A 21,764-nucleotide genomic window follows, 5' to 3' on the forward strand; every position below is an offset into this window, starting at 1 on the left:
CAGGAGTTTGATCCTCATCTTATTGGGATGGACAGTCATGATGACAACACAAGAACTTTTTAAAGGCCTAGATATCCTGTAAGACTTTTAACAAAATAATTCTTTAGAAATTTCCTTTTTTGTTTGCTTCTATGCCTTTTCCAAAATTGAATATTTGATTTAAGAATTTTTGTTCACATATAGGAAATAAAAAATATATCATACATACATATATTTTTTTCTTTTTGAGACTCAATGATGTTTATTAAAGAGCCTTCTTCGGTTAATGTGTAGAAACCTTTAAAATATTTAAAGATCTTTAAAAGAGCTGCCCCAGAATTAATTTATTCTCTGAATGAGTAATTACACTGTTTATATTCATAGCTCTGGAAAAAGGGACAGGGAGTAAAGTGGTGGATGAAACACCTTGATAGTACCTCTTGGAGCTCACAGGCAATCAACAGGTAAAAAATACAAGTAAATGTAGAGTTAATACATTTTAGGATTGCTGTGAAGGAAAAGGAGAGGGTGCTGAGAGAGAATAATGTGGAGATGTCTTTAGGCTGAGGGGTCAAGGAAGTAGGCTAGGATACATGGAGGGTTAGACAGACCAGCCAGAGAAGGAAGAAGGCCCTGCAGGAAAGAATGTCCCAGGGCATGGGAGTGCAAGAAGGCTGCTCAGTCAGATAGAAAGGTAGGAAGTGGCGAGGTCTGGGAAGAGCCAGTCCATAGAGGAGGTCATAGCCCACACTGAGGAATTTGAATTTCATTCAGAAAGTAGTGAAATGGTGTTGAGGGTTCTAGCAGAGGAAATGACATGACCTGACAAACTTGAAAAAGACCATGTCGGCTGCTTCATGAAGACTGATGAGTAGCGATGAGGTAGAAGTGGAATCTCGGTGACCCTTTAAGAGGGATTTGCAGGTGTCTGAGTGAGTGATGATGGTGGCGTGGATGGGGCTGTGGGAAACCAAAAAGGTGAATGCATTTGAGATTATGTTGGAGACAGGATGTCATGGTTAAGAGTGTGAGTTCTAAAGCCAGACAAACTGGTTAGAATACCAGTTCCCCCTCTTACTCGCTGTGTGACCATGAGCAAACAAGCTTCTCTATAATAGGAATCGTTTCACAGAGTCATTATGAAGACTGAGTGAGTTATTTATTCTCTCCAGGCATAAGAGTCCACGCAGAGTGAATGCGTTAGTAAATGCTGTTGTGGATATTGTTTTGGTTTTTAAATGGACAGGTGTCGGTCACAGCTTAAATGGGGAGTTGGCAACGGGTGGTGTCAAAGGCAGCTGCCAGGTTTCTGGTCTGAGTACCCACCTGGTGTGGATGGTGCCAGGTCCTGAGATGGAGGAAACCCAAGAGAAGCAGAGTTGGAGGGGAAGGCAGGACAAGAAGCCTGTTTTGAATGTTTTAGTTTCAGACATGCCTGAAATCCTCAAGTGGAAACATCGGGCATTTGGAATCTGGTGCTCAGAGCAGTGTCCTGGGCCAGAGATAGAGCTTATATTTTAGATTATGCTCCTTGCCATGCGTAAATGTGTAGAACAGTCAGCACTTGGAAATAATTTGACCTTCTCCTGGACGGGCCCACCCAGGACCAAGATACTGAAACAGTGTAGTGACCCTGACTACTTTCCTTGAAGAAGTAGCAGATAGGGGGAAAGGGGTGTGGAGATTGTCATCAAACAGGCCATCTTTTGATGTTTACTCCTCCACTTACTATGTAGATGACCATGAACAGTTACAGGTGTTGGCAACGAATTCAGCGAATCACAGAGGAGGAATGATGGACATCTCCCAGGATCCTGTCTTCAGTATCAGGTACCTGGTAGGGCCAGTCCCCGAGAGGGAAGAAAGTGGAAAGGAAGACTGCTTCTCAAAGCCTCCACTTCCTCAGCTGGAGATTAGTATACTTTCCTCTTAGGTAAGGACCCAAAGAATGTACCTAAGACGCCTCGCATAGTACCTGGCACACAGGAGATGCTTCGGGCTCTTCCTCTCTTATCTCACCTGCAAGCATTGCAACCTTCTTGCATGAATCTGCTTCCATTTCCAGGTTAAGATGTAAATGAGAGCAGTGTGGTGACAGAGCTTGGCCAGGAACAGGGTGAGGTGAATGACACCCTCAATGAGGGCACCAAAAAAAAAGAAAAAGAAAAAAAATGAAGTAATTAGGATAAATATTTCAATGCAATATTTTGAAAAATGAAAACACATGCCCCAGATCCATGATGACTAAGATCTATTTTTAATAAAGCCCAGGGGAAGTAGTCCTGATTTCTCCTTTTGCCTGAAGCTCCAGCACCCCACTGAGCTTCCCTCGTAGCTCAGTTGGTAAAGAATCTGCTTGCAATGCAGGAGACCTGGGTTCGATTCCTGGGTCAGAAAGATTCCCTGGAGAAGGAAACTGGCAGCCCACTCCAGTGTTCTTGCCTAGAGAATCCCCATAGACAGAGGAGCCTGGTGGGCTGCAGTCCATGGGGTCATAAGAGTCAGACACGATTTAGCGACTCAACCACCACCACCACTCAGTATGGAATAATACTTTGACTAGGTAAAAGCAAAGAAAACAAAGCTTTGGTTCCTGGGCCCGTAGGACTCTTTTTCTCCTTTCTTCCAAAGTTGGTGGCTAAGAGTCCGTCAGCTGACTTGTGTACTCCCAAGATCTCTCTCTCTCTCTCTCTATGGATAGCAGGTGTGGGGCCTCTGCTAGCCCAGCCCCCAGCCCTGCTTGGTCAGGGCCATGTGGGAGCTGGAGCCTGGCTCCTGGGTTCGCCCCACCTCGGTACACGCAGACCCTGCTGACCCGGAATGTTTGGGCAAACACAGAGTGCTCTATTAGAGGCTGGGGTTTAAAGGTCAGCTCTGTGCTTATCGGGTGAGTCTGATTCACTCTCTCAGTGACTCTCAGGGAGTCTGATGCTTGCAGTGTGGACCGAGGAGGTAGATGAGCCTTTCCATGCAGAGCGGGGAGCTGTTTGCTTTGCAAGGAGCTGTCTCTGCCCACAGGAAGTCCGCAGGTCAGCCGCAGGTGGGAGACGCGCGGAGGTCCCCTGTGTCGCACGCTTCCTTCTGACACGGACTTAGAAAGCGCGAGGTACCTGTGGTCGTTGGTGGCTTGTGGCTTTCAGCTTTTTCCTGTGAAAATCAGAAGATTTCCAACTGAGACAATTTGGTGATTTCAACATGGTCAGCAGGCAGGCAGTGAGTGAGGAAAAGACAGATTTGTCCAAGCCCATATCTACCATGCAGAGACCAATGGTAGACGTTTTGAGCCTTTGGGTCACTTTAACAAAAAGCTGGGAATGAGAATATAATTTTAAAAAGTTATATTCAGGATTTTTATTTCAAAGTAAGGAAAAGAGTGTTCCTAATTTTTTAAATGTTTTACTGTAAATGTAGCATACCCTTGTCATGTATGAATGATTTGGGCTAAGACAGTAATTAGCAAAGGGGAAGATTGTTCCAAGCTGCTACTGGACAGTCTGCATGTCAATGGCACTTTAAGATTGCAACATTTTGTTTGGTGACCTTCATACCAGTTGACTGCATGCCCCTTAATCTCTCGCTCTCAAAAAAAGCTGAGCCTGCTATAGATTTGGTCAGTTGTGTGGTTTTCTTTTTTTTGGTTTGTTTAACCCAGTTTTTCATTTACCTACTGCTTTATGACTCCTGGTTTAATTTGTACAAAAGGATGAAGTTCATTATTACATAACTCTGAAACTCATCTTTAGGGAAAATAAGTGCAAGGGTTGCCATGGATTGAGACTGAAAACCTTCTGTATGTGTTGGGGGTACACTTTTAAGAGTGTAAGAATGCTTTGGAACAGCTGTCCGCTAGGTACACAAATGCACAGGGGGAGAAGAAATGCCGTGTGGGGGGAGTAAAGTATCTTCCAGGCTTGAACCTACAGCTGCAAGTTCAAAAGCAGAGGGAATGTGGGGACTTTAAGCTTTGGTGAGGGCTGTTAACTTGTAAATATGGCTTCTGTGTAGATAGATCTCTCTCACTGTGCAGTTCCGTGTCCCTCTGTTTCTTGAGCATCTTGTCTTTATTTGTCAAGAATTAATGCAAAGACTTTTCAGACTATAAATAAACAGTACATGGTCCCAAACAAGATTTTCAGTTGTCTACAGATATTAGGTAATTGAGTTGTGATACTTGTTCAAGGGGGTCTAATGTCATCCCTTTATTCTTCCCTCCCTTCCTCTTCTCTCCCTTCCTCTCTCCTCCCTTCTTTTCTTGGCTCATTTATTCTTAACATGTCCACTGGAGTGCTTAGATTATCTTACTTCTATCTCTGTGAGTATTAGTTTTAAGTCAAAGCTATTAGTTCCACCAAGAACCTGAAAGCCAAGTAAATATCTTTTTTTAACCTACTATTTTTCATCTAAACGTCTTCTCTCTTGCCCTGCGATTACAGTTCAATTCAGTTCAGGCGCTCAGTTCTGTCAGACTCTCTGTGACCCCATGGACTGCAGCACGCCAGGCCTCCCTGTCCATCACCAACTCCTGGAGCTTGCTCAAACTCATGTCTGTCGAATCGGTGATGCCATCCAACCATCTCATCCTCTGTCATCCCCTTCTCCTCCCGCCTTCAACCTTTCCCAGCATCAGGGTCTTTTCCAATGAGTCAGTTCTTCACTCAGGTAGCCAAAGTATTGTAGCTTCAGCTTCAATATCAGTCCTTCCAATGAATAGTCAGGACAGATTTCCTTTAGGATGGACTGGTTGGATCTCCTTGCAGTCCAAGGGACTCTCTCAAGAGTCTTCTTCAACACCACAGTTCAAAAGCATCAATTCTCCAGCCCTATTATTACAGTAGTTACTAAATCTAGCATTTGGACAGAAAGTCACACCAGTAAATTGCCTCCTTTGGGTTCAGGTATTCTCATATGTATACTATTCAGCTAAAAGATAAGGATAATAAGCCATAAACTGGCTACCCTATTTTGAAAAATCTTCACTTACCTCTCTAAACCAAATATGAATAGTCATAGAATTTGTGGACAATAGTATGCAGAAAACCTTTAACATGACATTCAGTTTTCAGGAGAAAACGTCAAAAATTCCACTGCAAATTGGAGCTGTTGGACTAAACATTGACCTGTTAATAATCAGGGAGAATGATCTGACTACTTTCCTGCTGGGCTAAAATGCAGTGCTGCCATGCGTTCTCCCGTGGTGCCCCCAGCGTGGGTTAGTTACTTGCTCCTGGGAATTTCCTGTCGACAAGCGCATTTCTGTCCATCAGCCGTCACCTGTTCCTGGGAATGGCTAATGGCAGTGGTATGGCATGCTGAATTTTAATGTGCGAGTGGCCCTCTCTGGTTTCAGAAATGGGTCCCGCAAATATGAACCCATTAAAACCTTTGGGAGCAGTTTTAGAGTCAGGAAAATTCATCATACCTGGTATAGACAGCGTTCACCATGCTGCTACTGACACACGTCCGTAAGTAACTTGCGTTCAGGAATAGGAAACCCTCATTTCTAAAGAACTTGAGGTTTCTCTTTATCCTTCCTTTACTTTTCGTTGACCATCTTTGCAGCCACCACTCTGTCCCCACTAACTGACTGGGTACCTGCCCACTGCTGGTGTTAAATTCAGAATTGGACCCAGGCCTTCAGACTCAAGCCTTTCGGCCCTTACTTCTCGTGCCTTACGCGTGTCCTTGACCTTAATTTGGCTGGTTGGTTTGCCGTTCTCCACACTCATCCCTCCCTGGCCTTTGTGTGGGCTCCTCTGTCATTTATTTTTAACTGGTGGCACGTGGCCCTTCTCTGTCACCCGCCAGCCTGTAGTCTCCCCTCCTCCAGAGCCAGCCCAGGTCTTGTCTTCTCTGGAAAGACCTTCCTGTATCTGAATCTAGATTGTGTACCCAGGACTTGCTCACAGTTTTATGTGTGTGTGTGTTTAAGAAATTAAAAAAAAAATTGAAGTATAGTGTTGATTTTTATATAATCTCTATATAATTAATTTTTATATAATCTATAATGTTAATATCGCCAGTATTCTGGCCTGGAGAATTCCATGGACAGACGAGCCTGGTGGGCTGCTGTCCATGGGGTCGCACAGAGTCAGACACAACTGAAGCAACTTAGCATGCATGCACGCATTGGAGAAGGAAACGGCACCCCACTCCAGTATTCTTGCCTGGAAAATCCCAGGGACGGGGGAGCCTGGTGGGCTACAGTCCATGGGGTCACTAAGAGTCGGACACGACTGAGCAACTTCACTTTCACTTTTCACTTTCATGCATTGGAGAAGGAAATGGCAGCCCACTCCAGTGTTCTTGCCTGGAGAATCCCAGGGATGGGGGAGCCTGGTGGGCTGCCATCTGTGGGGTCGCACAGAGTCGGACATGACTGAAGCGACTTAGCACCGGCAGCAGCAGCAGCATAATGTTAATGTATAAAAATGTTAATTTTTATATAATCTATAATGTGTTAATTTTGGCTGTGCAGCAGTGATTCAGCTATACACTAAATGCACTCCTTTTCATGTTCTTTTCCACTACCGTCTATCAGAGAATATTGAACATGGTTTCCTGCTAACAACCTTAGAACCTTCTCGTCTCTCCATCCTGTATGTAACAGTTTGCCTCTGCTCATCCCAGACTCCCAGTCTTTCATCCCCCCTCCCCCACCTCTTGGCAACCACCAATCTGTTCCCTCAAGCAGGGATCCCCAACCTCTGGGATCTAATGCCTGATGATTTGCAGTGGAGCTGACGTAATAATAACAGAAATAAAGTGCACAATAAACGTATTGTCCGAATCATCCGAAACCATCCCCTCCTTCCCAGTCCATGGAAAATTTGTGTTCCACGAAGCTGGTCCCTGGTGTTGGGGCCCATTGCCCTGTAGGACTTGCAAACTCTTGACCATCCAAATACATATGTCGTCAAACAACCTGAATCTGTTGAAAATATTCAAAGACTGAGACTCTCAGACTTCGTTTTGTGTGGTAATCTCATGGCAGGTACTTTGTAGAGTGTGTCTCAGCCTAAGAAATGAACCTCCAGCTGATGGCCCTGGCAAAATGGGAGGTAACCAAGTCTGTTTCAATAAAGATCCATCTCTAAAGGCTGCTTTTTGATGGAACAAGCCAGAGAAAGAACTGCTTATCTGTGTATTTTAGTTTTCCTAATTGCTAACAGTTGTCTCTGGAAAATTGCTCACATGGTTACCCAAGGTGATCATTAATATTCTTAACATTGTAAATTTCATTGTCTAATCTCTTTGGAAGTTTTTATTGCCTTGCTCAGAGTTAATCAATAACAGTTTTGCTAAGGGAAACTTTTTTCCCCCTATCTTAACCATTTTTAAGCATACAGTTAAATGCTATATGCGTTTATGCTGACTATTTCACATGCGCAGGTCTTGTTTTTTGTCGTTATTAGGTTATAGCCCTTTGATCACTGAAGTTAGATTATGAAACTGTTAACTTGATTTTCCTTAAATCCTCAAAGTCCTAAGACATTCACAATTAATAGTAATTTTCTATTTTATTATAAATAGGACAAGATACATTTCATATCTTTCAGGGAGAAAAGATTTTGTTTAAAAAATTGCTATTTTTAATCACCAAAATGTAGATTACATTAGTCACATTTCAGAATTAGACACATTTTAGGCATTTACAAAAATATAAAATCATTTTAAAACATAAAAATAAAATGTTTTCATTATTAAAATAATCATATTACAAAACACTTGAAAAGGCACTATAGAAAGCCTAGAAAAATTCCATCTCTTAAATATAAATTAGAATTTTAGAGTCTTCCCTCTAGTCTTGTTTGCTTGCACATATTTCTATTTCAGTTCAGTTCAGTCTCTCAGTCGTGTCTGACTCTCTGCGACCCCATGGACTGCAGCACGCCAGGCCTCCCTGTCCATCACCAACTCCCCGAACTTACTCAACTCTTGTCCATCGAGTCGGTGATGCCATCCAACCATCTCATCCTCTGGCATCCCCTTCTCCTCCCGCTTTCAATCTTCCCCAGCATCAGGGTCTTTTCAAATGAGTCGGCTCTTCGCATCAGGTGGCCAAAGTAGGTTTACATGGTTTCAATCGTGGTATGTTATTAAATGCCTTTGTATCACTAAGAAAGAAAAGCTGTCCAACAGAAATCAAGGCAGCTTCACAAAAGGCATGAGCACTTGTTCGACTGAACTCAGAAGTTCAGCGTGAGAGAAGGTCAAGCCCTGTGGGACAAGCGCAGTTACGGTGCGTGTTTGGACACCGGGCTCCTTCTGCTTGCGTGGGGAGTGACGACTGGGGCTCTGCTGGGGCTGGTGGGGCCTCGCTGTGACTGGCCGCGTTGATGGGAAACGCTGTCTGCCGCTGCGGAGGGAGACAGACGGGGACGCGGCCGAGCAGAGCGGGTAACGGGAGACCCTGCGGGCATCGGGGCAGCACGGAGCTCCCGGCTCCTGCCGCCCTTCCTCAGGGACTTCGGGCGCCCGAGGACCCTCCGGTTAAAGCTCGTCTTCTCATTAGCATTTGAACATCGAGGTTCTGTTTCTTTTCACTGAAAGAAACTTGACTGGTGCATCCGTGGTCCTGTTTGTGTCTTCTGAGTGATTTACTGGCTTCAGACGCCTCAAGCCGATGCTCTGCTCGGTGGTGAAGCGCACCCAGCAAGCGGACCGGCACGCTTTCCCTGGGCCTCTGTGACCGGGGCCTAGAAGGCCCTCAGGAGATGCTTACTAAATGAAGCAGTCCTGTTTTCATTTGTTCTTTTAAATGCCGTCGAGTTGATATGGAGAATGATACAATATAAAATTAATCTTTAAAATAATTTCGATGAGAACTTAAGTGAGAAGGTTATGGCAAAAATTCAATTTTTATAAAGTTTAAATATAAAATTAAATACTAAAATATGGAATTTTTAAATGCCCAAATCTGGATATTAGTTACTTCCTATTGAAGAAGAGTCAGGGAATCATAAAATGGTATGTATTCAGGACTCATTAAGCATTGTCATATTTTTTTTAATTTTTTAAAAATTTTAATTGAAATATAGTTAATTTGGACTTCCCTCGTGGCTCAAACGGTAAAGAATCTGCCTGCAGCGCAGGAGACCTGGGTTCGATCCCTGGGTCAGGAAGATCCCCTGGAGAAGGGAATGGCAACCTACTCCAGTATTCTTGCCTGGAGAATCCCATGGATAAAGGAGCCTGGCAGACTGTAGTTCGTGGGGTCACAAAGAGTCAGACATGACTGAGTGAGTAACACACACACACATAGTTAATTTACAATGGTGTGTTAGTTTCTGGTGTACAGCAACACGATTCAGTTATACACATATATGTATATATACACGTGTGTGTGTGTGTATTTCACGTTCTTCTCCATTATAGGTTATTATCAGATATTGAATATTGTTTCCTGTGCTGTACAGTAGGACCTTTATTGGTGATCTATTTTGTGTACGGTAGTGTGGTGATATTAATCCCGAACCCCTAACTGACACCCTGTCCATCCCCTCTGATAACCATTGATCTGTGCTCTCTGTGAGTTTGTTTCTGTTCTGTAAATAAGTCCATTTGTATGATATCAATAAACTTCACGTATAAGTAATATCCTATGGTATTTGTCTTTGAATGAAGTAATTTTGATGGCAAATATACCCATTCCTTAAAACCTGTAGCTATCTTGTTGGGCACCAAGAAGCAACTACTTTGTGTTTTCATCGTTCAAAATCTTGTGATACCAGTAGGTGACCACTGAATATGAATCCTTCTTTCCACATCTCCTGTTTGCAGAGCACTGACTCCTGACAGATTCTAAGCACAGAAGTGATCAGATTCTTGACTTTCGTTGGTGACTCATCATCTAGCCCCCACCCACTCCTTTTATTTTTTAAATTTATTTTTTTAATGAAGGATAATTGCTTTACAGTATTTTGTGGCTTTCTGTCATACATCAGTGAGAATCAGCCGTGGGTACACCCATGTCCCCTCCCTCCCCATCCCACCCTTCTAGATTGTCACAGAGCACTCGGTCCTTAGATGTGTGGTGTCTAGGACTTTAAATTCACATTGGGGTGACCACCATGGTTCACCCTGAGAGGAGGGTCCTCGCATCACTGATTATACACAGGATAAGTAGAAATAAATCAGAAGAAGTAAAGATATCCTTGTGTCATAACAGCTGAAAAGTGAACTTGGAATTAATATATTAACAGGACAAGATAAAACAAAGCATACTCCCTCTGGGATCATACCTTATTACTGTGAAGAAGGGCATGGCATGAGAAAGCTCTCTCCCTAGGTTTACTGCAGCTTCACTTAGACCTGTGTTGTTGAAATTAAGTTCAGGAGTTAACTTTTTTCTTATGGCTAAACCTAGTTGTTACAGGCTGGTGGATTGCATAGAATACTCAACAATACATAAAAAGCCCTGATGTAGATTTTTCTCATGCTAGTTTATTATAACATTTATTAAATGTTTCAGAGCTTTTCCTACTTGAGTTTAAAAATAAATAGTTCTTTGAAATGTCATTGATTTGAGTTGAAAATTAGTTGGAAATAGGGTACTATACTTGCTAATTTTGTAATTAAAATATACATTGCTGAAAAGTTTTCGTCTACTTTTGTTTTAAAATTACTTGATTTCTTATTAAAAAAATACAGAGTCTGTATTTGCATAAGTGTGTTCCCTATAATGATGGGAGACTGGAAAGCTGCAAAAAATACTTTGCAGGGAGAACAAGAGGGTCAGTCATTGGCAGCTGGACTGGCAACCCACAACAGTATTCTTGCCTGGAGAATCCCATGGACAGAGGAGCCTGGTGGGCTACAGCCCATGGGGTTGCAAGGGTTGGACACGACTTAGCGACCACCAGAGAGAATGTAGTGTATGTTGAACTATTGCTTAGTCCCTTTTGGAAAATAGAGGAGTAATTAATACCCTAACAATATTATTACTTGATGTAGTGATGATCCCAAACAGCCAACTGTACCACTACGATAATTTATAAATCAATGAAATATTGATACTTATGAAGGTTCTTGGCCTTTCCCAGTCAATAGAAACTGATCAGAGGCCAGACAAGAAATTCAGGCAAGGCATTACAGGGACCCCTGCTGCAGCAGGAGGGAGCGAAGACAACGATTCGGTTTCCTTGCTTGCTCCTGAAGCGGGTGAGCTGGTTCCTTAAAGGGAGTGAGGGTAGGGGCGGGTCCAGCGGTTTGGGCTGGAGGCGTGGCTTAGGTGGTTTGCTCGCCTCTTTGTGGTGGTGTGTGCAGGGGGCCTGTGCCGCTGCTGCTGCTAAGTCGCTTCAGTCGTGTCCGACTCTGTGCGACCCCATGGACGGCAGCCCACCAGGCTCCCCCGTCCCTGGGATTCTCCAGGCAAGAACACTGGAGTGGTTTGCCATTTCCTTCTCCAGTGCATGAAGGTGAAAAGTGAAAGTGAAGTCCCTCAGTCGTGTCCGACCCTCAGCGACCCCATGGACTGCAGCCCACCAGGCTCTTCCCTCCATGGGATTTTCCAGGCAAGAATACTGGAGTGGGGTGCCATTGCCTTCTCCAGGGGGCATGTGCAGTACCCTGCTTTTGCTCCTGATGCCGTGTTTTTCTTTTTTTGCTTTGGCTCTTCAGAAGTGGCGGTTGGGTTTTTTGTTTGTATCTTTTGGTCTAGAATTTGCCCAAACTGTGCACGCGTGCGGTTATTTTTAGTCCTTAGAGCTTCCTTGTATTTTGTAGCTCAAGGAGAGGTATGTCCAAGTGCAGGCACTGCAGCCAAGGGTCCCAGGTCCCAGCCTGTCTAATATCACTTCAGGACTTCAGACTTTAAGATCAGAAGGAAAAGAGGGCCATGCAGTGAAGGAGGAGAATGTATCTGTATACTCTGGGTTACATCAAGCTAGATATCAAAAATCTATTTGCCTTCCCAAAATGTCTGTTTTTCATATGAATACATGCATGTCCCATCAACTGGAATGTGAGCTCCCTGTGGAAAGATGCTACAGAAGATGGGTTTGTAAAGACATACACTTACCCTCTGGGAACTTAACTTCCTGATGGGTGGGTAAAAATCCCACCTATGAAGACAGCTAAAAATACAGCATGTTTTAAGTGTCATAGAGATTGATAGAGTCTACCAGTTTGTTAAACTTGTTTCAGTTACAGGAAGTAGTTTAATCACTGGATTCATCCCTATAGCCTAAGGCTCAGGGATGCAAAACAATTTGCTGCCATTAATAATGTTAATATAAACAGATGTTGAAAAGTTTCTATGGTCAAATAAGTTTAGAGAATTTTGGATTAATCATAGTGAAGAGTATTCAGTCTTTAAGATACTAAAGTACATTGTGACTTTCCAAAAGGGTGACACAGTGTATTCATCTGCCTAGAGAACACTTTAAAATTGTGCAGTGGCTTGTAGAACTTGCATTCACTGTAACACAGTTTGGGAAATTCTGGCAAAAATAAGAAATAAGAAAAATAAGGTGATACATGTTCAATGTGGAGTCTCTAGCTTTCACTGAATATCACTTGTTCACTGGCTGTTGCTGTTATAACAAATTACCAGCAATTCAGTAGCTTAAAACAAATTTCTTATCTTATAGTTCTGGAAATAAAAGTTCAAAATAGGTCAGCCAGGTTTTGTTCCTTCTGGCTGCTGTGTGGGAGAATCCGTTTCCCTGCCTTTCCAGCTCTTAGCGATCGCCTGTATTCCTTGGCTTGTGGCCCCGAGTCACCTGACTTCTACATCTTGCATCACGTCTTCTGATCCTCCTGCCTCTTTCCCTTATAGCAACCTCTGTGGTTATCCCTGTCTCAAGATCCTTACCTTAATCACATCTGTAAAATCCCTTTCGCCATGTAATATAATATATTCACATGTTCCAAGCTGAAGGTGTGGACATCTCTGCAAACCATTATTCCCCAGACCCACACCCACATTATGTTTCCCAGAACCCTAGATGGTACCCAGGCTTCCCTGGTGGCTCAGCTGGTAAAGAATCTGCCTGTGATACAGGAGGCCTGGGTTCGATCCCTGGGTTGGGAAGATCCCCTGGGGAAGGGAAAGGCTATACCCAGTCCAGAATTCTGACCTGGAGAACTTCATGGACTGTATAGTCCATGGGGTCCCAAAGAGTCGGACACGACTGAACCACTTTCACTTTCAATAGTTGGCACCCAGTAAATATTTGGTGAATATCCTTCATTAAGAGACCAATTCAATGATTTTAGTAAAGCTCCCTGAATTATGCTGCTGAAGGAGAAATGGACTTCTGGCATCATCATTGCAAATAGATTTTGCAAGAATTTTTAAGAGCGTGGGTTTTTTTTGTGTGTGAAAAGTCCTCCCAATGTAGAGAGTGTTATGAAATGATGATTTAGCAGAGGCAGACTGCATTTCTGCAGAAACACACATCATTCCCTCAGTAATCACTCAGCATGCTGACCTCCCTCCAGACCTGCTTCCTGTGTTGAGACTGTTTTGTTGTGGCCAGACTTTGAGTGGGAAGAAGATGGAGGTTGGCAGAGTCTAGGGGGAGGCGGCCAGAGAAGGAATTAGCCAGATCTGATGGAGAGATGGTTTCTGGGATGCCTTTGAGAAGAGGAGGTGGCTTATGACGCACTTGCTCCAGCATTTCCTTAAGATAGAAGGACAGAAAAGACAGTCGTCTTCATTTCCTTAGAAGGCTATTTCCAATACGCCTGGCTTCTTATTTTTCTTGTCAATCATTGGTTTGTTTTTATTCTTTCAGAAATAAATTTTATCTTGATATTTATCGTAGAAAATAAAAGTTACCTAGTCGAATGCTCAGAGATAAGCCCTGAAACATTTTAGTGCATTTTCTCCCAAGTTTTTTCTATATGTACTGTTACTTTATAAAATCAGGACTGTGGTCTAGATATAGTTTTGTATCTTACTTATGTTAACTTGACCCGGAGCATCTTCTTGTGGCATTAAATAGTCTTCAAAACATGATTAATAACTATATAATATTGTACTTAAGAGTGTATAAGCGTAGTTGAATGCTCACGCTTCGCATTCATCTTTTGCCATTTTCTTAATTGCTTCTGCATGATAGTAGATGTAATCAAAGGGCATGAACATGTTTATACTTCTTAGACGTGGCCGAAGGTATTTGTTCATTTGCATTCCAGCTGGCAGTGTATGAGACTGTCTTCGGGTCCTCCCATTCAGCAGCAATAAGCATTAATCATTTAAAATTTTTGAATGTTAATCGGATGTGTATAACAATTCTTTTGTAACTTGTTGATCCATGTTCTTTGCCCATTTATCCACCGAGGTGTTAATATTTTGCTTATGAACTTTCATGGCAACCCACTCCAGTATTCTTGCCTGGAGAATCCCATGGACGGAGGAGCCTGGTGGGCTACAGTCCACAGGGTCGAAAAGAGTCGGACACGACTGAGCAACTTCACTTTCACTACGAACTTTCTATTAAAGAGCCTTTCTATGCCACATCTCTGGACATTATTTTCCTAGTTTGGGGTTTGCGTTTTAATCCGAGTGTTGTGCTATCAGATGTGATTTTTTTCATGTTTATTGCTACAGTTAAATCTATTACTACTTTCTGATATACTCTACTACTTCTATGTTTAGAAATTGTTTGGCCCAGTATCTAATAAATAGCCATCTATATTTTTCATAATCTTTTATAATTTTATTTTAAAATTTAGTATGTAATCCATCTGTAGTTCAGTTTGACATGTTGTATGAAGGAGATATGTAATTTTTTAACTATTCAAATAGTTACTTCAGTATCATTTATTGGGTAATCCCTTTATTGTATGTTGAGATGTGATTAGATCTATGTTAATTAAATTAGTATATACATTTTGGTATCTGGGGTCTTCATTCTATTTCTTTAATACCTATTGGTTATGGAAGCAGAACCATATTATATTTTGTATGGCGTTTTCCATTTCTGATATAATAATCCCTAACCCCTTCACTAGTCCATACTTTAAATGTACCTTAGCCAGTTATCATCTGAGCATTCTTCCAGCTGAATGTTGGAATTCATTTTCAAATAAAAAATTCTGATGTATCTTCATGGAATTATGTACAAACTATGAAATATTTTGGAAGAGTTTGCATCTTTACAATTTTTGATCATTTCATAATCTGCCTGTTTTTTAAGTCTAATTAGATACAACAGAAAAATTATTTCTTCACACAAGTTCTGCATATTTATAAAGGTTATTCCTAGGTATTATATGCTCTTTATTTAATGGTACTTGGTATTTTTCTCGTGTTTTCTAACTGGTAGTTACAGTTATATAAAAGCTGTTGATTTTTTTCTTACTAACTGAAGTATAGTTGAGTTACAGTACTGCAAATGTACAGCAAAGTGACTCAGTTATATAGCTGTTTGTTTATCTTGGAAATTTGCATATATTTTCTCCCATTCTGTAGGTTGTCTTTTAGTTTTATTTATGGTTCCTTTACTGTGCATAAGAAAAAGAGATGAATCCAAATTGGAAAGGAAGGAATAAGACTGTCACTGTTTGCAGATGACATGATATTATAGATAGAAAATCCTAAAGACATCACCAGAGAACTACTAGAGCTCATCAATGAATTCACTTAAAGTTATTGGTTTTATATATTGGTTTTGATTCTGTTTATTAATGATAATCATTTTTTCACTTAGTTCTCCTGAGTTTTCTTAGCAAAAGTTATAATATACAGAAGAATGATTCTAATACCTTTCTAAAGAGGCTATTTCTTATTCTAGAACTATGTCTTATACCATTAGCCCGAATTTCCACAGCAGTGTTAAATATATTTAATGATATTCTTATCTTGCTTTTTATTTTAATAGCTAGGATAGAATTTTCCAACCATGTTAAAGAAACTTCATTGCACTCCTAATATGCTGAGAGTATTTTTAGTCAAAAAGGAGTTTTGAAATGCTATAAAATGTCTTCATTATTTTGGTAGATTCAGTCCCTGGGTTGGGAAGATCCCCTGGAGAAGGGAACAGCCAGCTACCCACTCTAGTATTGTGGTCTGGAGAATTCCATGGACAGAGGAGCCTGGCAGGCTACAGTCCACGGGGTCGCCAAGAGTCAGACACGACTTATCGACTTTCACTTTCACTTTTTCATCCTCTGTGAGGAGAGCATCATGAGGAGATCAGATCATAGAATTTATGACCAGACAGACCTGGGATCACATTGCACCTCTTCCTCTTAAATTGTTTATCACTCCATGAGTTATTTGTTGTCTTCCAGCTTCAGCTTCTTACACTGTTAAATGAGGATAGAGTATTTTGTAAAGATATTGTGAGTATCCAATGAGAATTGTTTACAATTCACCAGACTTGATACAGAGTATATGCTTTTTGAAAATTATTGTGTAATTTTTGCCTTTGATCTGTTAAAACGGTGTAATATAATATAAAACTTCTTAGTATTTACTTATTTTTTTTATTCTTGGAGTAAAGCCTACTTGGTGTGATGAAATATTTTCTTAACTCACTGCTGTATTCAATGTTTGTTCCAGATTATTACATCAATTTTTATAATAAGTTGGTCTTTGGATGAATGTTATATTGTCTTTCTAGTTTTGACACCAACATGTTAAGTTCTTATAATGATCAGAACTTGTTAATCTTTTTTTGTGCTTTGGACCTATGGGGATTATATTTTCTTTGAGAATGCAAAAGAAGTTCCCTGTGGAATTCTCTATACCTGGATTAGTTTTTGAACCAGATAATGCATTTACAACTTTTTACATTATTTTTAAATTTGTAGTTTATTTTCTTTAATCATTTTGTCTGTTCCGTGTGTCTGTTTAAGCTTGTGCCATTTTAGTAATTCAAACTATATCTAAAAATTATCTTTTGTTAGTATTTTTAAATAATAACATTGAACACAGTACTCACTCATAATTTCTAAAATTTTAGTATCTGTGCTTCTCTTTTTCTTGTTTGTTTGTTTGTTTTGTATAATTCTGGGGTTTATTTGGCTTGTTTTAAAGAACTACCTCTTGGATTTATTATTTTTTGTACCCCTCACATCTGTAACATAATCTCACAGTGATTACTTTGATTATTATACAGTTTTGACTCTGCCACCTCAAAAGTCACCACTTATCAAGTGGTCAGCAATCATTTATCAAGTACCTCCAAGGCCCCCCCTTCATAGAGGAGCTGGCGTCTGTTTTCACCCCAAGGCTGGGAACTGTGGCAGAACATTCTGTCTAGGTTCAGGGCCAAGCTCCCCTGCTAACCACCTATGTAATCGCCAAGCTACTTCAACTTTCCGTGCCATGGTTTCCTCACCTGAGTATGAGGATATGAAGCTCTGAGAACAGTCTCTGGCATGTAGTCAGTAGCTTTTAGTTAGCTCTTGTCATTATTATATCTTAGAATAAACACTGTGATTGTCCTCAAGGTTACAGCGTATAGACAGAGTTGCCAATGGAACTCAAAGACAAATGGAGCATACAGGGTTTTCACTCGTAATATTTGGAAAGATTTTAGCCTTCAGAAGAACCAGACACGGTGAGTAAAGGTTACAGCAGACCGTGACGTTGTAGTTCATCCGTTCAAAATCCATATTGGTGGAAAAACGGCAATTCCTCACATGCTTATCCCATCTGTGTGGGTCCTCACATGTCTGCTGACTGCTGTCCAAAAGTCAGAGATAAACGTGTTTTCTTTTTTAAAAAGTTTTTATTAGAGTATAGATGATTTACAAAGTCGTGTTAGTTCCAGGTGTACAGCAAAGTCCACCAGTTATGCATATACGTGTGTCCACTCTTTCTCAGATTCTTTTCCCACATAGGTCATTACGGAGTACCGAGCAGAGTCCCTGTGCTGTGCAGTAGGGCCTTATCAGTTATCTCTTTTATATATAGTAGTGTATGTATCGGAGAAGGCAATGGCACCCCACTCCAGTACTCTTGCCTGGAAAATCCCATGGGTGGAGGAGCCTGGTGGGCTGCAGTCCATGGGGTCGTGAAGAGTCGGACACGACTGAGTGCCTTCACTTTCACTTTTCACTTTCATGCATTGGAGAAGGAAATGGCAACCCACTCTAGTGTTCTTGCCTGGAGAATCCCAGGGATGGGGGAGCCTGGTGGGCGGCCGTCTATGGGGTCACAGAGTCGGACACGACTGAAGTGACTTAGCAGCAGCAGCAGCAGTGTATGTATGTCAATCCCAATCTCCTAATTTAACCGCCTTCCCAGAAGTTTGTTTTCTATATCAGTGACTGTTTCTGTTTTTAAATGTGTTTTTTAAACAATATTTATTTTTGGCTGTGCTGGATCTCCAGTGCAGCACCAGGGCTTTCTCTAGTTGCAGCACGCGGGGGGCTGCTCTCCAGTCACGGGCTGCGGGCGTCTCTCTGCGGTGGCTTCCCTTGCTGCCGAGCTCAGGTGCGGGCGTCTCTCTGCGGTGGCTTCCCTTGCTGCCGAGCTCGGGTGCGGGCTTCTCACTGTGGTGGCTTCCCTTGCTGCCGAGCTCGGGTGCGGGCGTCTCTCTGCGGTGGCTTCCCTTGCTGCCGAGCTCGGGTGCGGGCGTCTCTCTGCGGTGGCTTCCCTTGCTGCCGAGCTCGGGTGCGGGCGTCTCTCTGCGGTGGCTTCCCTTGCTGCCGAGCTCGGGTGCGGGCGTCTCGCTGCGGTGGCTTCCCTTGCTGCCGAGCTCGGGTGCGGGCGTCTCGCTGCGGTGGCTTCCCTTGCTGCCGAGCTCAGGTGCGGGCGTCTCTCTCTCTGCGGTGCCTTCCCTTGCTGCCGAGCTCAGGCTCCAGGGCGCTCAGGCTTCAGTAGCTGTGGTGCAGGGTCTTGGGTGCCCCACAGCATGTGGGATCTTCCGGGACCAGGTATCAAACTGGTGTCCCTTGCGCTGCAAGGTGGATTCTTAACCACTGGACCAACAGGGAAGCCCCTTAAAGGTGTTTTCTTGAGGGAGCCAGCAAGTTAAAGAAATAGGCTCAAGTCTTAAAAAAAAATTTTTTTTTTTAAATTTTAGGGATTTGCGTTAGAATGTTTCTGTTTGGAGAGGGCTCTCTAGTGATGTAAGTTACTTGTGTTCTTTCCTGTCTGGTGTGTGAAGGGCACACTTCATCCTAACAGCAGCACAGCAAAGCACCGTGTACCTTTCTCACATTGTCGGGTAGGCAAGCGAGGGGATCAGTTACAAGCAGGCGATTCACGTGTGTATGTAGATGATACTGTGCTTTCCGTGCATTGCCTCAGCTCATTGCATGGTGTCTCTGGCACTGCTGTGCTTCCTAGAATACCGTCCTAAGCCCCGCCACCTACGACATTTTCCGGCACCTTCTCAAAGGCACAGGTGTCCGTCAACACGCCTGCACTGCTTTCAGGAGAAAGCTGAAACTGCAGCAGGGCACCGGGGGCCTCTCCAGCCTGTGTCCTGCTCCTGACGGTCCCTGCGGCTCCCTGAGTTAATCACTGTTGGGGGGAGGTCTTAGGGGGCTCCAGGATTCCCACGCCCTGCTGGGATCCCCCTTTCTTCGCCGAGGACTGGACCTGGGAATATGATGGGATTGTCACTCTCTGGGCCACTTTACACGGGACCGCACCCCAGCGGAAGGCAGACAGATTCTGCCGCTGGCCTTGAAGCAGAGTGCCATACAGGGGCCACGGTGGGGGCAGGGGCTGCAGGAGCCTGCAGGAAAGTGCAGATCTCAGTTTTGCAACACGAGGAACTGCATTCCACAGCCAGCCAGTGAGCTTGGAAGAGGACCTGAAACCTCAGCCAACACCTTGGTTTTGACCTGATGAGGTCTGAGCCGGGGCTGGGCTAACCTGGCCCATGGGACTGACCCACGGAAACTACGAGATAACAGATTTGGTTGTTTGAAGCTACTACATTTGTGGTCATTGGCTAAGGAAAGAAGTGAAAGTGAAAGTCGCTGAGTTGTGTCCGACTCTTTGCGACCCCGTGGACTATACGGTGCATGGAATTCTCCACGCCAGAATACTGGAGTGGGTAGCCATTCGTTTCTCCAGGGGCCATCTTCCCAACCCAGGGGTTGAACTCAAGTAAGCAGATTCTTTACCAGCTGAGCCACCAGGGAAGCTATGGGGCATTAGAGAAACAATGCAGTTGGTTAGTCTTGTCACCTGCTTTCCTTGGATCAGGTGTGTTCCACGTGCCCCCAGCCAGGGCTCCCCACGGCCCCTCCCAGACTCAGCATCCTCTTCTCCATGGGAGAAAACAATGTTTAAATTCTAAAATCATCTCCTTGGATTATTTTCAATCATCAAATGAGTACCAGCTTGATATCCTATTTTTCTATGGAATGGAAGTACAAATATTTTATTGGAAATTAATTATCCTTTGAAACTCAGCATATCAGAATATATATCTGAAAGAGTCAGTTGATGGTCAGATTTAGACTGGGTCTGGGAACAGGCATGAACGAAGCTGTGGGAGAACTACAGTGCTCCTGGGAGGGAGTCATTAACAGTGGGCTTTGAGAATCCACTCTTAGTCCTATCAAAGTGTTCCTTTAAAGAGTCATTTTTTGGAGACTGACTTACCTGGTTTTGGCTGTGCTGGGTCCTTGGTGCTGCACGGGCTCTTCTCCAGCTGCGGTGGCTCCTCGTGTTGTGGAACATGGGCTCAGGAAGTGCTGCCTGGGCTCGCTTGCCCCGCATCATGTGGAATCTTCCCGGACCAGGGATCGAACCCGTGTCTCCTGTACTGGCAGGCAGATTCTTAACCACTGGAATGCCTGGGAAGCCCAAAGTGTTGTTTTATATCAACAAGTTTAGTGAAGATACAGACTGCATATTTATCAAAGTTGTGGTGGACGTAAGGCCTTAAAGCACAGCATGTACTTTGAGTAACACAATTAGGATCCAAAGAGATCATTTCAGGTCGAAATGACGGTGGGCCAACTCATCCAAGATGGACTTTAAGCTAAATAGGTGTCAAAGTCTGTAGTTAAGTTAAAGGACATCAATCTAGAAAGTAGGCATGGGGTGAGACAGACAGTATGTGCAAAAATATTTACACGAGTTGTTTACAAGTTGGCATAAATCAGTGATATACTGGGCATGTCATGGAGCTTATTCAAATCATGAAGTTAATTTTTGAAACTCTGTTAACTGAACGGCTGTGTGCAGAACAAGAAGACTAGTTCTCCTTTGCTCATGGGGGTCAACGGCACTCCTGGAGGGTTGGGTAGTTCTGGGCACCTGTTTAATGCGGTCAAAGACAAACTGGAATTTCCAGTGGGCCGGAACCAGAAGAGTAAAGAGATCTGAAATCACACATGATATAGTGGGACAATCTGAGCATGGACATTTACCTAAGGATTAGACTCCCTGTCCATGACTTTGGCAAATGTAAGTTACAAGGGAATAGATTCTTTGCTTACATTGAAGACGTAATCGTTGACATGCTTTGAAACTTCATACCAAAATATTCCGGGCTGCCTTTGGGAATTATTGACCCCTCCATCCCCGAGAGGCACGCTCAGAGATTGGGGCAGAGGAAACCAGATGCGTGGAGTCTTGTGCGCGCACTGTCACCACGTGACCACGATGAACCAAAATCACCTACACACAGTTAGAGGCTACAGAGTATCATGAAAGGTAGAACACAGAAACTTACGTTGATGGTTTTCTAAAGTCAGAGGTTAACTCAGCCTGTTTCTGGGCAGAGGATTGGCTCCCTGAGGCTGCCCAAATCCCCCACGAAAGGGCAACAACCTGTTCATCAAGCCAGTCTTCTAGGCGTGAGAAGCTGCCTGTAACAGGTATGATCAGTGGGCCCCCAGGCCCCATCACTAGGCTG

At 43.1% G+C, this 21,764-nt stretch overlaps 1 protein-coding gene across 23 annotated transcripts in view; it reads left to right on the top strand.

Moving 5' to 3' along the window:
• THRB (thyroid hormone receptor beta) overlaps positions 1–21,764 on the top strand; it is a 445,747-nt gene that overhangs the window by 44,605 nt on the left and 379,378 nt on the right. For 2 of the 23 annotated variants that reach the window (XM_086380826.1, XM_086380841.1), the window contains exon 1: positions 2,880–3,019. The exons of 16 other annotated variants lie outside the window; for them this stretch is intronic. The gene's annotated coding sequence lies outside the window, so the exon portion shown is untranslated. Of the gene's footprint in view, positions 1–2,879; positions 3,086–21,764 lie in introns of those variants that run through there. 5 more of the 23 variants (XM_086380827.1, XM_086380851.1, XM_086380839.1 and 2 more) reach the window with 4 other exon arrangements.

Source organism: Bos grunniens, chromosome 27 (assembly GCF_055505025.1).
Source record: "Bos grunniens cultivar Pamir isolate PY7600 chromosome 27, Bosgru_T2T1.0, whole genome shotgun sequence".
In the NCBI taxonomy this organism is placed as follows: Eukaryota; Metazoa; Chordata; class Mammalia; order Artiodactyla; family Bovidae; genus Bos; species Bos grunniens.